This window comes from Lissotriton helveticus, chromosome 8 (assembly GCF_964261635.1).
Source record: "Lissotriton helveticus chromosome 8, aLisHel1.1, whole genome shotgun sequence".
NCBI classification, from domain to species: Eukaryota; Metazoa; Chordata; class Amphibia; order Caudata; family Salamandridae; genus Lissotriton; species Lissotriton helveticus.
Window position 1 is genome coordinate 1,539,001,988 of NC_136069.1, and position 13,651 is coordinate 1,539,015,638.

At 44.4% G+C, this 13,651-nt stretch overlaps 6 non-coding genes across 6 annotated transcripts; all 6 read left to right on the forward strand.

Moving 5' to 3' along the window:
• Positions 1-1,214: 1,214 nt before the first annotated feature.
• On the forward strand, positions 1,215-1,298 carry TRNAL-UAG (transfer RNA leucine (anticodon UAG)). The gene has a single exon. It is a non-coding gene; the product is annotated as a tRNA-Leu (tRNA).
• Positions 1,299-1,930: 632 nt separating this feature from the next.
• TRNAL-CAG (transfer RNA leucine (anticodon CAG)) lies at positions 1,931-2,013 on the forward strand. Its single transcript has one exon. It is a non-coding gene; the product is annotated as a tRNA-Leu (tRNA).
• Positions 2,014-2,199: 186 nt separating this feature from the next.
• Positions 2,200-2,282, forward strand: TRNAL-AAG (transfer RNA leucine (anticodon AAG)). The gene has a single exon. It is a non-coding gene; the product is annotated as a tRNA-Leu (tRNA).
• Positions 2,283-5,403: 3,121 nt separating this feature from the next.
• On the forward strand, positions 5,404-5,486 carry TRNAL-UAG (transfer RNA leucine (anticodon UAG)). The gene has a single exon. It is a non-coding gene; the product is annotated as a tRNA-Leu (tRNA).
• A 2,015-nt stretch (positions 5,487-7,501) lies between these two features.
• On the forward strand, positions 7,502-7,584 carry TRNAL-UAG (transfer RNA leucine (anticodon UAG)). Its single transcript has one exon. It is a non-coding gene; the product is annotated as a tRNA-Leu (tRNA).
• A 632-nt stretch (positions 7,585-8,216) lies between these two features.
• Positions 8,217-8,299, forward strand: TRNAL-CAG (transfer RNA leucine (anticodon CAG)). The gene has a single exon. It is a non-coding gene; the product is annotated as a tRNA-Leu (tRNA).
• The last annotated feature ends 5,352 nt before the right edge of the window (positions 8,300-13,651 follow it).

A 13,651-nucleotide genomic window follows, 5' to 3' on the forward strand; every position in this document is an offset into this window, starting at 1 on the left:
AAATGCAGTGAGATTTTTCTTGCTATAGCCACTCATGGCCTAAGATGTGTGTTGTTTTTTGTTCACAATATCTTTCTCACTATGTAGATGGACAAGCAACAGGTGGTCAGGATGGCAGAGTGGTCTAAGGCGCTGCATTAAGGCCGCAGTCTCTCCTGGAGGCGTGGGTTAGAATCCCACTTCTGACAAAACTTTAAGTCCATTTTGTCTCTGCGTTCCTTCAGAATCTCAGCTAAAAATTGACAGTGCATATAATATCTGAATAAGTACCAAACTTCAGTTTCAACTGCAAATGAATTTGCCCAATTGTGTCTTCAAGCTCATATAATATTCTTCTAGCACTAGTGGTGTTTTATGTGTTTTTTGGGGGGGTTCCTAAAAAATCCCTTTTATTGAAGAAATGGCTTACATTCAGTCTTGTGATATTTTTGGTTTCCAATAAGTAGATTTTTAATTTTATGTAACCTCATTTTCTAATGCTCCATTCAAGACATGTTTCCACTATGAAATGAAGAGCAAGGGGAAAGAGCACGAATGATAGAGCGAGTGAGTGAGATGTGGTGTTGAGGAAGGAGAGAATGAAACAAAGACAAAGTGAGTGAACGGCAGGTAGGCATAGAAGAGGAGACTAGAAGTGAAGGTGACTTGCTTTTCCCTGCTTTTGACCTCCCACCCATCTCAAACCAATCACAAACATACCTTCTATGCAACGTTGGTATGCAGAACTTCACTCCTCAGCCAGTGAGGGTGAGTCCCAAGCCAGGGGCTAGAGAGCAAAAGAATGGATGTGCTCAGACGTTCCTTGCTAGGGACAGTTGATCTGAAATAAGGCCTGCTCTCTTGTTTCCAGCAAGGATCTAGAAATTCTGCATGAATCTGCAATCACATTGACAGCATAAATTTGCATAAACTGCCCCACCTTCTGCCTTCCTACTTCCTGAGCAGTAGTTGTTTGTGTATAGAGAGAGAGGTTGCAGGCAAGGTAATTTTGTGAGTAGGATACAGAACCCTAAATAGCTGGTGAGAGGTATAAGTTATTCTAAAAGCATAAAAACAGTACACCTGTGAAATGAAATGCTTTCATATGTGATCTTCTGTGTTTATTGTCCTGTGCAAAAAGTTGCACCTTGTGTTTGAAGGTTGAAATTATTTCGGGCATGCATGGACGCAGAAATTTCTGAGTGACTTTTATACATTTCTTAGGACTCTTCACTGTCAGGATGGCCAAGTGGTCTAAGGCGCTGTGTTTAGGCCGCAGTCTCCTCTGGAGGCAGTGGGTTTGAATCCCACTTCTGACATGACTTTTGGAGATATAATCTTCTTCATCAGGATAACATCTGATGGAAGTTGCATCTGTTCATCTTCACCTAGTACGTTATTCCGTCCTCGTCTAGTCAAGAGAGCTTGGGTTTCTCATATATTTCTGTTGTACAAAGTCTTGCTGATAAAGTGCAATCCTTACCAAATGAGCTTATGACCCATGTAAGAGCTCATCTAGAAGAGTCATTCTCTTGTATTCCCTGGCCAGACAGGCCATGCAAATTTGGAAGAATGCCAAGCACCTGGTAGACAGCTGGACTCCAGCACTATTACAGCAATTTCCTCAGGGCTGTGATCAGGGGCTGCTTAGATTTGCGTATTCCACCCTATGTTGTGACATTGAGATCCCTTGTTGAATTTGCTTTAGTCAGCCAAGATGTGGCTGTTGACTCAATTTCAAAGCAGCTTTGGGCCGTTCAAGTGGCTGGTGAATAGCACTTTCTCTTTGTACGCTTTAAAGGTCTAAAGAGTTCTTCATAGGTACTGCTCTGAATGGATTGTTCAAAGATCCGTTGGAAATGCTTATAATGGGATAAATAAATTGAGGGCGTGCCTTTTCGGTACCCCACTTGCATGGCTGTCTGGCTTGTGGAAGGTGCTGCAAATGCAAGTCAGGATGGCCCAGTGGTCTAAGGCGCTGCGTTCAGGTCGCAGTCTCTTCTGGAGGCGTGGGTTCAAATCCCACTTCTGACAAACCTGTGTTCAATCTTTTTTCTTGAGGGAGAAAATCAGATCATTTCCCTCACATGGGCTTATATGGTTGTCTTTTGGAAAAGTGCAGTGAGTTTTTTTCTTGCTATAGCCACTCATGGCCTAAGATGTGTGTTGTTTTTTGTTCACACTATCTTTCTCACTATGTAGAGGGACAAGCAACATGTGGTCAGGATGGCCGAGTGGTCTAAGGCGCTGCGTTAAGGCCGCAGTCTCTCCTGGAGGTGTGGGTTCAAATCCCACTTCTGACAAAACTTTAAGTCCATTTTGTCTCTGCGTTCCTTCAGAATCTCAGCTAAAAATTGACAGTGCATATAATATCTGAATAAGTACCAAACTTCAGTTTCAACTGCAAATGAATTTGCCCAATTCTGTTTTCAAGCTCGTATAATATTCTTCTAGCACTAGTGGTGTTTTATGTGTTTTTTGGGGGGTGCCTAAAAAATCAATTTTATTGAAGAAATGGCTTACATTCAGTCTTGTGATATTTTTGGTTTCCAATAAGTAGATTTTTAATTTTATGTAACCTCATTTTCTAATGCTCCATTCAAGAGATGTTTCCACTATGAAATGAAGAGCAAGGGGAAAGAGCACGAATGATAGAGCGAGTGAGTGAGATGGGGTGTTGAGGAAGGAGAGAATGAAACAAAGACAGAGTGAGTGAATGGCAGGTAGGCATAGAAGAGGAGACTAGAAGTGAAGGTGACTTGCTTTTCCCTGCTCTTGACCTCCCACCCATCTCAAACCAATCACAAACATACCTTCTATGCAACGTTGGTATGCAGAACTTCACTCCTCAGCCAGTGAGGGTGAGTCCCAAGCCAGGGCCTAGAGAGCAAAAGAATGGATGTGCTCAGACGTTCCTTGCTAGGGACAGTTGATCTGGAACAAGGCCTGCTCTCTTGTTTCCAGCAAGGATCTAGAAATTCTGCATGAATCTGCAAGGCACATTGACAGCATAAATTTGCATGAACTGCCCTACCTTCTGCCTTCCTACTTCCTGAGCAGTAGTTGTTTGTGTATAGAGAGAGAGGTCGCAGGCAAGGTAATTTTGTGAGTAGGATACAGAACCCTAAATAGCTGGTGAGAGGTATAAGTTATTCTAAAAGCATAAAAACAGTACACCTGTGAAATGAAATGCTTTCATATGTGATCTTCTGTGTTTATTGTCCTGTGCAAAAAGTTGCACCTTGTGTTTGAAGGTTGAAATTATTTCAAGCATGCATGGACACAGAAATTTCTGAGTGACTTTTATACATTTCTTAGGACTCTTCACTGTCAGGATGGCCGAGTGGTCTAAGGCTCTGTGTTTAGGCCGCAGTCTCCTCTGGAGACGTGGGGTCGAATCCTACTTCTGACTTGACTTTTGGAGATATAATCTTCTTCATCAGGATAACATCTGATGGAAGTTGCATCTGTTCGTCTTCACCTAGGACGTTGTTCCGTCCTCGTCTAGTCAAGAGAGCTTGGGTTTCTCATATATTTCTGTTGTACAAAGTCTTGCTGATAAAGTGCAATCCTTACCAAATGAGTTTATGACCCATGTAAGAGCTCATCTAGAAGAGTCATGCTCTTGTATTCCCTGGCCAGCCAGGCCATGCAAATTTGGAAGAATGCCAAGCACCTGGTAGACAGCTGGACTCCAGCACACTTACAGCAATTTCCTCAGGGCTGTGATCAGGGGCTGCTTAGATTTGCGTATTCCACCCTATGTTGTGACATTGAGATCCCTTGTTGAATTTGCTTTAGTCAGCCAAGATGTGGCTGTTGACTCAATTTCAAAGCAGCTTTGGGCCGTTCAAGTGGCTGGTGAATAGCACTTTCTCTTTGTACGCTTTAAAGGTCTAAAGAGTTCTTCATAGGTACTGCTCTGTATGGATTGTTCAAAGATCTGTTGGAAATGCTTATAATGGGATAAATAACTTGAGGGCATGCCTTTTCGGTACCAAACTTGCATGGCTGTCTGGCTTGTGGAAGGTGCTGCAAACGCAAGTCAGGATGGCCCAGTGGTCTAAGGCGCTGCGTTCAGGTCGCAGTCTCTTCTGGAGGCGTGGGTACAAATCCCACTACTGACAAACCTGTGTTCAATCTTTTTTCTTGAGGGAGAAAATCAGATCATTTCCCTCACATGGGCTTATATGGTTGTCTTTTGGAAAAGTGCAGTGAGTTTTTTTCTTGCTATAGCCACTCATGGCCTAAGATGTGTGTTGTTTTTTGTTCACACTATCTTTCTCACTATGTAGAGGGACAAGCAACATGTGGTCAGGATGGCCGAGTGGTATAAGGCGCTGCGTTAAGGCCGCAGTCTCTCCTGCAGGTGTGGGTTCGAATTCCACTTCTGACAAAACTTTAAGTCCATTTTGTCTCTGCGTTCCTTCAGAATCTCAGCTAAAAATTGACAGTGCATATAATATCTGAATAAGTACCAAACTTCAGTTTCAACTGCAAATGAATTTGCCCAATTCTGTCTTCAAGCTCGTATAATATTCTTCTAGCACTAGTGGTGTTTTATGTGTTTTTTTGGGGGGGTGCCTAAAAAATCCCTTTTATTGGAGAAATGGCTTACATTCAGTCTTGTGATATTTTTGGTTTCCAATAAGTAGATTTTTAATTTTATGTAACCTCATTTTCTAATGCTCCATTCAAGAGATGTTTCCACTATGAAATGAAGAGCAAGGGGAAAGAGCACGAATGATAGAGCGAGTGAGTGAGATGGGGTGTTGAGGAAGGAGAGAATGAAACAAAGACAGAGTGAGTGAACGGCAGGTAGGCAAAGAAGAGGAGACTAGAAGTGAAGGTGACTTGCTTTTCCCTGCTTTTGACCTCCCACCCATCTCAAACCAATCACAAACATACCTTCTATGCAACGTTGTCATGCAGAACTTCACTCCTCAGCCAGTGAGGGTGAGTCCCAAGCCAGGGGCTAGAGAGCAAAAGAATGGATGTGCTCAGACGTTCCTTGCTAGGGACAGTTGATCTGAAACAAGGCCTGCTCTCTTGTTTCCAGCAAGGATCTAGAAATTCTGCATGAATCTGCAAGGCACATTGACAGCATAAATTTGCATAAACTGCCCCACCTTCTGCCTTCCTACTTCCTTAGCAGTAGTTGTTTGTGTATAGAGAGAGAGGTCGCAAGCAAGGTAATTTTGTGAGTAGGATGCAGAACCCTAAATAGCTGGTGAGAGGTATAAGTTATTCTAAAAGCATAAAAACAGTACACCTGTGAAATGAAATGCTTTCATATGTGATCTACTGTGTTTATTGTCCTGTGCAAAAAGTTGCACCTTATGTTTGAAGGTTGAAATTATTTCAAGCTTGCATGGACGCAGAAATTTCTGGGTGACTTTTATACATTTCTTAGGACTTTTCACTGTCTGAATGGCCGAGTGGTCTAAGGCGCTGTGTTTAGGCCGCAGTCTCCTCTGGAGGCGTGGGTTTGAATCCCACTTCTGACATGACTTTTGGAGATATAATCTTCTTCATCAGGATAACATCTGATGGAAGTTGCATCTGTTCGTCTTCACCTGGGACGTTATAACATCCTCTTAGAGTCAAGAGAGCTTGGGTTTCTCATATATTTCTGTTGTACAAAGTCTTGCTGATAAAGTGCAATCCTTACCAAATGATTTTAGGACACATGTAAGAGCTTATCTAGAAGAGTATGCTCTTGTATTCCCTGGCCAGCCAGGCCATGCAAATTTGGAAGAATGCTCAGCACCTGGTAGACAGCTGGACTCCAGCACACTTACAGCAATTTCCTCAGGGCTCTGATCAGGGGCTGCTTAGATTTGCGTATTCCACCCTATGTTGTGACATTGAGATCCCTTGTTGAATTTGCTTTAGTCAGCCAAGATGTGGCTGTTGACTCAATTTCAAAGCAGCTTTGGGCCGTTCAAGTGGCTGGTGAATAGCACTTTCTCTTTGTACGCTTTAAAGGTCTAAAGAGTTCTTCATAGGTACTGCTCTGTATGGATTGTTCAAAGATCTGTTGGAAATGCTTATAATGGGATAAATAAATTGAGGGCATGCCTTTTCGGTACCAAACTTGCATGGCTGTCTGGCTTGTGGAAGGTGCTGCAAATGCAAGTCAGGAAGGCCGAGTGGTCTAAGGCACTGCGTTCAGGTTGTAGTTTCTTCTGGAGGCATGGGTTCAAATCCCACTTCTGACAAACCGGTGTTTAATCTTCTTTTTTCTTGAGGGAGAAAATCAGATCATTTCCCTCACATGGGCTTATATGGGTGTCTTTTGGAAAAGTGCAGAGAGTTTTTTTCTTGCTATAGCCACTCATGGCCTAAGATGTGTGTTGTTTTTTGTTCACAATATCTTTCTCACTATGTAGATGGACAAGCAACATGTGGTCAGGATGGCAGAGTGGTCTAAGGCGCTGCATTAAGGCCGCAGTCTCTCCTGGAGGCGTGGGTTAGAATCCCACTTCTGACAAAACTTTAAGTCCATTTTGTCTCTGCGTTCCTTCAGAATCTCAGCTAAAAATTGACAGTGCATATAATATCTGAATAAGTACCAAACTTCAGTTTCAACTGCAAATGAATTTGCCCAATTGTGTCTTCAAGCTCATATAATATTCTTCTAGCACTAGTGGTGTTTTATGTGTTTTTTGGGGGGGGTTCCTAAAAAATCCCTTTTATTGAAGAAATGGCTTACATTCAGTCTTGTGATATTTTTGGTTTCCAATAAGTAGATTTTTAATTTTATGTAACCTCATTTTCTAATGCTCCATTCAAGAGATGTTTCCACTATGAAATGAAGAGCAAGGGGAAAGAGCACGAATGATAGAGCGAGTGAGTGAGATGGGGTGTTGAGGAAGGAGAGAATGAAACAAAGACAGAGTGAGTGAACGGCAGGTAGGCATAGAAGAGGAGACTAGAAGTGAAGGTGACTTGCTTTTCCCTGCTCTTGACCTCCCACCCATCTCAAACCAATCACAAACATACCTTCTATGCAACGTTGGTATGCAGAACTTCACTCCTCAGCCAGTGAGGGTGAGTCCCAAGCCAGGGGCTAGAGAGCAAAAGAATGGATGTGCTCAGACATTCCTTGCTAGGGACAGTTGATCTGAAATAAGGCCTGCTCTCTTGTTTCCAGCAAGGATCTAGAAATTCTGCATGAATCTGCAAGGCACATTGACAGCATAAATTTGCATAAACTGCCCCACCTTCTGCCTTCCTACTTCCTGCGCAGTAGTTGTTTGTGTATAGAGAGAGAGGTCGCAGGCAAGGTAATTTTGTGAGTAGGATACAGAACCCTAAATAGCTGTTGAGAGGTATAAGTTATTCTAAAAGCATAAAAAACAGTACACCTGTGAAATGAAATGCTTTCATATGTGATCTTCTGTGTTTATTGTCCTGTGCAAAAAGTTGCACCTTGTGTTTGAAGGTTGAAATTATTTCGGGCATGCATGGACGCAGAAATTTCTGAGTGACTTTTATACATTTCTTAGGACTCTTCACTGTCAGGATGGCCAAGTGGTCTAAGGCGCTGTGTTTAGGCCGCAGTCTCCTCTGGAGGCGTGGGTTCGAATCCCACTTCTGACATGACTTTTGGAGATATAATCTTCTTCATCAGGATAACATCTGATGGAAGTTGCATCTGTTCATCTTCACCTAGGACGTTATTCCGTCCTCGTCTAGTCAAGAGAGCTTGGGTTTCTCATATATTTCTGTTGTACAAAGTCTTGCTGATAAAGTGCAATCCTTACCAAATGAGCTTATGACCCATGTAAGAGCTCATCTAGAAGAGTCATTCTCTTGTATTCCCTGGCCAGACAGGCCATGCAAATTTGGAAGAATGCCAAGCACCTGGTAGACAGCTGGACTCCAGCACACTTACAGCAATTTCCTCAGGGCTGTGATCAGGGGCTGCTTAGATTTGCGTATTCCACCCTATGTTGTGACATTGAGATCCCTTGTTGAATTTGCTTTAGTCAGCCAAGATGTGGCTGTTGACTCAATTTCAAAGCAGCTTTGGGCCGTTCAAGTGGCTGGTGAATAGCACTTTCTCTTTGTACGCTTTAAAGGTCTAAAGAGTTCTTCATAGGTACTGCTCTGAATGGATTGTTCAAAGATCCGTTGGAAATGCTTATAATGGGATAAATAAATTGAGGGCGTGCCTTTTCGGTACCCCACTTGCATGGCTGTCTGGCTTGTGGAAGGTGCTGCAAATGCAAGTCAGGATGGCCCAGTGGTCTAAGGCGCTGCGTTCAGGTCGCAGTCTCTTCTGGAGGCGTGGGTTCAAATCCCACTTCTGACAAACCTGTGTTCAATCTTTTTTCTTGAGGGAGAAAATCAGATCATTTCCCTCACATGGGCTTATATGGTTGTCTTTTGGAAAAGTGCAGTGAGTTTTTTAGGTTTCGAAACCTGGCGAGGGGCGAAGCCCCTCCCAGATCGAAATCTATTGTTTTCAATAGTGAGGTTAGGACAGCCTCTGTTTCCAATTGGCTAGCTCCATAAATGGAGACTAGCCATTGGGAGACAGAGGCTGTCAATCGCGCTCTCTCACGAAAACGCGATTCGGGGGCGTTTCTGGTGCTTTTTTTAAGCCCCGCCCCTTTGTCCCGGGCCGCGCTGCGATTGGCTGCCGGCCCGGGACACCCCCGTGACGTCATTCCTGGGCCGCGCTGTGATTGGCTGCCGGCCGGGAAACCCCCGTGACGTCAGCCAATCACAGCGCGGCCCGGGACCTGACTTGTTTTGTACAGTCTGTACTAAAGGGAATGCTATGAACTACTCAGTTTATCTTCCTGCAACATGCCGTCTACGGCTGCTTTACTTTGGATTGTCGTCAAGAAAACAAGTTAGTGTTCTAGTTTTCTTATCAAAGAATGTCTGTGGCTGTTGCTGGAACAGCTGATACAGATGTTACGTCGCTCGCTGAGCTCGGGGAAAAGATAGGGAGTGCTCAGACTTATTTCTATTTGCACATCCGAAAGGTCACTCTCGTGCCACGTTACTTTTGACGATTGGGTTGCTCTGGTTCACTCCCTATCTGTTTTTATTGCCCATATAATTTGCGGCAAAACTCTATAAGATTTAGCAGTGTTCCCCTTTTTATATGTCCTTGGTCGAAATCTCCGGCTTTCGTGCTTGCCTGTAGATTATGCATCCATTTTTCTGAGTAGTAACATTAGAACGATACACAGAACGAACACTAGTGTTTCATATCTGAATTTAAATAGAAATGTTTTAAAAATGTGTTCCAGTATTCACAAGTAAGCATCCAGACAACAATGCGGGAATAAACTTCCCCCCGTAAATAGTTGTACTTATCGATATAATATGATTTTATTTTTATTTTTAATGTGTTCATATTTAAAAAGATAACCACGAAACATTACCAGACGTGTGATCCTCATTTCACTTGTGTGTGTTTTTTGTAAGCCGCTTCAAACATTTACCATAATGAAATGTCTAATTATAATTGTTTACATCTCTTCTCAGAAGTCCTTTGCTTATGTCACCGGTAGAAGCCAATTGTCTTTGTTAAAAACTCCAACTCCCGGCATGCCATGGCTACACGCACGCGCACTGGTGCCCGCGCCATCTTCAGCATCTTTAGAACCGCAGTTAGGAAGGCTACCCCTGTTGTTGTGTGGGTCTGCAAGCCACTGGTTCACCGATGCTCCCAGGGAAGGTGGGTACGGCTCCTCGGGGAATGGGAGGAGGATCAAGTTGGCAGGGCAGCGCCCTTTCCTTCTCACAGGCAGCTGCTTTATGTCTATGTGTCCATAGATGGTAAAGCTACCCCTGTCACTGAGCCATGGCGCCCCCTTCTCCTAGTCACCAGAGAGCTCCGTAGTCCAATGTCAGTCAGACCTGCTCGATTACGGGTTACCTTCAACATTCTCTGACAGTCCTGCCGACGGAATATATGACCTTCCTCAGAGCCAACCTAGTGACAGACGTCTGCCTACTGTCCTCCCAATGATAATCCTGCATAATAAATTGCCTCAGTTTCCTCACAACAACTCTTCTTCCGATCTACTGCAGTATCCAGTCCAATATCCCCATTGCTTCTCACAGTCATCCCGATGCTCTTGAAGTCTTTCCACTGCCCATAAACATTGTTTTTATTATATTGTCTGCCCCTCAAGACTTACGCTGCATCGCCCAGCATCTGCCCTGCTGCTCCTCTCCACGGTTGTACTGCTCTTTCCCCAATTTACATGCACTTATCCGCCCTTAAGTCTCTCTTTCTAGCCAGCCTCACCGTGCTTTCTTGGCATTTTCAGTGCTGCTACCCTACGCCAATGTGTTGCTTTCTCTCCCCCTTGCGCTGCTCTCTCCCCAAACACTACTCCCTGTAGTGATGTACTTTAGTAGATTGTCATTAGGGTTGTATGAGCTGAAGGGGACGCCGTTTATGTTCCTGTGTCGAGACTTTTACTGTAATAAATATAAGATCTTCGACGCCTCGTCAGGGGTAGTAAGCCTATGTAAATGCAATTTACAATTTCATGCTCGACTGACTGACTGACTTTACACTTCACTACCCCTATTATCCCTGCCGCACTGCACTGCTCTCACTCTAAGTACTTCTTCCTTCACATTAGTTCTTCGCTGCTCCTCCCTCCCCCTTCTTTCTTAGCCTCTTCACTGCTCTCCCCCCACAGCCCCTGCACCGCCCCTTCCCTGCGGTGCTTTCTGGCCTCTTGTTTTTTGCATTCCCCGCCTCCAATTTCTGTACTCTTCCGCTGCGTCGCCTTCTACATATGTTTGATGCCAGCGGCGAGCGAGTCATGCAAATGGGGTATCAGTGCATAGGTTTGAGCTGGCATATTCAAGGTTAACACCGAATAAGCAAAATACAGGCCACTTGTACATCACTCGTGGAAACCATCACATTTGAAGCTCAACTGGCGATCACTAGTTGGGAGAAGTCCATCCCTTCATACCCTGTAACTTGCTTCTGCAGGGAGGAAGCAGTTCTGTGACCTGAATGCAGGAAGATGCCCGTGGTATGGCCAACACTCCTGGATCTGAGCAGGGATGAGTGCAAGAGGATTCTGCGCAAGTTAGGTAAGATAAAGTGTTTTGCATTCGTTTACCTGTTGTTGGACAGGTTGTAATTCCTTGTACGTTCCCTGTCTCAGTTGTGTGTTGTAATTCGATGGCAGCGATCGTATGTGATCTGAAGTGCCCTGTTCCAGAAAAATCTGTTTCAATCCAGTGTCATACACGAGCAGCAATTATTGCACATTGCTTGTGCCTTTTCGCAGGCGTTGCAGTGAAATAGTTTTGATCAGCCTTTTCCTGATGTTTGGGATGGAATGCAAATTATTTTTTGTCATAGTACGGCCATGGTTAGTTTCGTTTTTTCTCCTGCCAGTTAAGTGAGAAAATTCCTGAGGTGCAAGGCTGTAGTTGGGCATCCGACCTCCTATAATGCTTTGTATCAAACCTGGTCTCTGGAACACTCAGACGGTACGCAAGTTTTGAAAATGGTATGTGTGTGTTAATAGAACTGGAGAAGATAAGTGCAAAATGTTTTGCAAGCAGGTGTTTTTGTATAATATTAAAGTATATCTGTCTACAAATCAGAGTCCCACAGACCTACTGTAAGGTTATTTTAAGGATTGTTCCTTTCCTTAAAGTGTCTGTAGATTTTGAAAAGTTGGTCAGTTGCCTTAGGTTTGCACCGGGTTATGGGCTAGCAGCCCTTTTTGTGGATGCTTGATGAGGTGAGATATCAAATTGAAACTGCTGTAATTGAGTGAGTACAGTACCTGAGCCTTGGTGTTACTGATACGCCTCCAGAGTTGTATAATCCTGTTCTTGTGCACTTCTTTAATTGACCACTTCGTGTCAACTTAATAGAAACTGCAAGATGGTGCAACGATTTGGGAGGTGCATGTGTTTTGGTTTTTATTTTTATTTTATCTATTTTTTTGCTTTCTGAGTCAAAGGAGACATAAGAATGATGAAAGATGTGCATGTGGGTATAACCTATTTAACCATAAACTTATTGGTGGCTTACACTAGTCATGTACTGCTTATCTGGATACATTGTGTTGGAGGATCTTATTGGTGTCCTTCATTCCGGGTAATTGGTAGGGCGCGTTGTCTTTGACAATGGATATTTGCCTTCAAAGTTTTGTGTTACCTAGGTCCTTTTTAGGTCTCGTCCTTTTCCATTGCGAAGCAATGGGAAATGGGGGAGAATTCATGTGCTCCATCGGATAGTCAAACCACCGCTTTTCTCCGTGGCGTTTTCTTCGAGTGCATGTGAGTCAGAGTCAGTCACGTGACCACGTGACCACACAAGCACGCGCATTTCCCTCCCCACATCAAAGGCATCAGCTGCCCTCCCACAGGCTTTCCCAGCGTGCGCTCGGCCGGCCTCTGCAAAGTTCTCCTCCCCTAATTAATCACATCACTTTTTCACGGCCGCAGGCCATGACTCGACAGTCCTGCCCCGCCCCGCCCCCTGCTTCACGGCCATCTGTTCACTCAGATTTCTCCTCCTCCTCCCCAGCCAGCTTCCTCCAGGCCGTGTACTTTACACGTTTACTCACTTCTTGTTTTACTTTCTGGTTTGGAACTTTTTTTTCTTTTCACACGTGAACGCTTGTTTCACTTTCTGCTCAGGAACTATGAACAGCTCTTCACACAGCATGGACCGGATTCCCAGTGGCCGCACTTCCACTGCTGTTTGCTGGCCTGCTTGCTCTCCTCCCCCGCTCTCGGGCTCCCTTGGTTGTGTTTGCCTACCTCTCCTCACCTTTTCTCAGGCTTGATGAAAGATTTGCGTACTTGTCTATTTAATACCCGAGAACTTCCAACTTCCAAGCGCTCAGCGCTGCCTACCCCCACCCCACACACACACCGAGGAATGCTGACTGGACTGAAAGTTGTAAAATGAAATTATGGCGGAGCCGAGTCACAAGTTCTCTAAGTTCCATTGTGCGCACAATTTTGTTTCTTGTTTGCCTCAGCTTGTGCATCAAAACAGCGCACACTTCACGGACACTGTGCTTCATTTTTCGGTCAGTATTTGCATCTCTGGTTTAATTATTGTTTTACTTTAGAGGCTGTGCACCTTCTATCAACGTGCCCATTTTTATTTTCACCATAGCATCTTGTTTCCTGCTTATGGCAGAGCCTGCTCACCATGTGCCATCTCTTCTTATACCCCGTCCCCACCACCCCTCCCAGATCGCGGCTTGAATTTAAAGTGATTTGCCCAAAATCACAGGACACTGCTTTCATTTTCAACATTGCATCTTGTTTCCTGCTCGTGGCAGCCTGCCCAGCCTGTGCCGTCTCTCCCTACCCCTTCACCCTGCCCCCACCACCTCTCCGAGATGGCTGCTTGTATTTTAAGTGATTTACGATTTTACCCAAAATCACAGGATGTTGAGCTGATGCAGAGACTTGAACTCCCGAGTCTGCAGCTCTGACCGTATGCCCTTCACAGCATGTTTGATGCCGTTTCGTTGCTGTTTTTTTAAATGTTGACAGATGGAGTCATTTATAAGCTCAAGTGCTGTTCCAGTCATATTGCGTGCCATCTCTCCCCACCCTCTTCACCGCTTTTATTTTCACTATCACGTCTTGGTTCCTGCTCACCCTGTGCCGTTGCTCTCTATCCCTTCACCCCGCA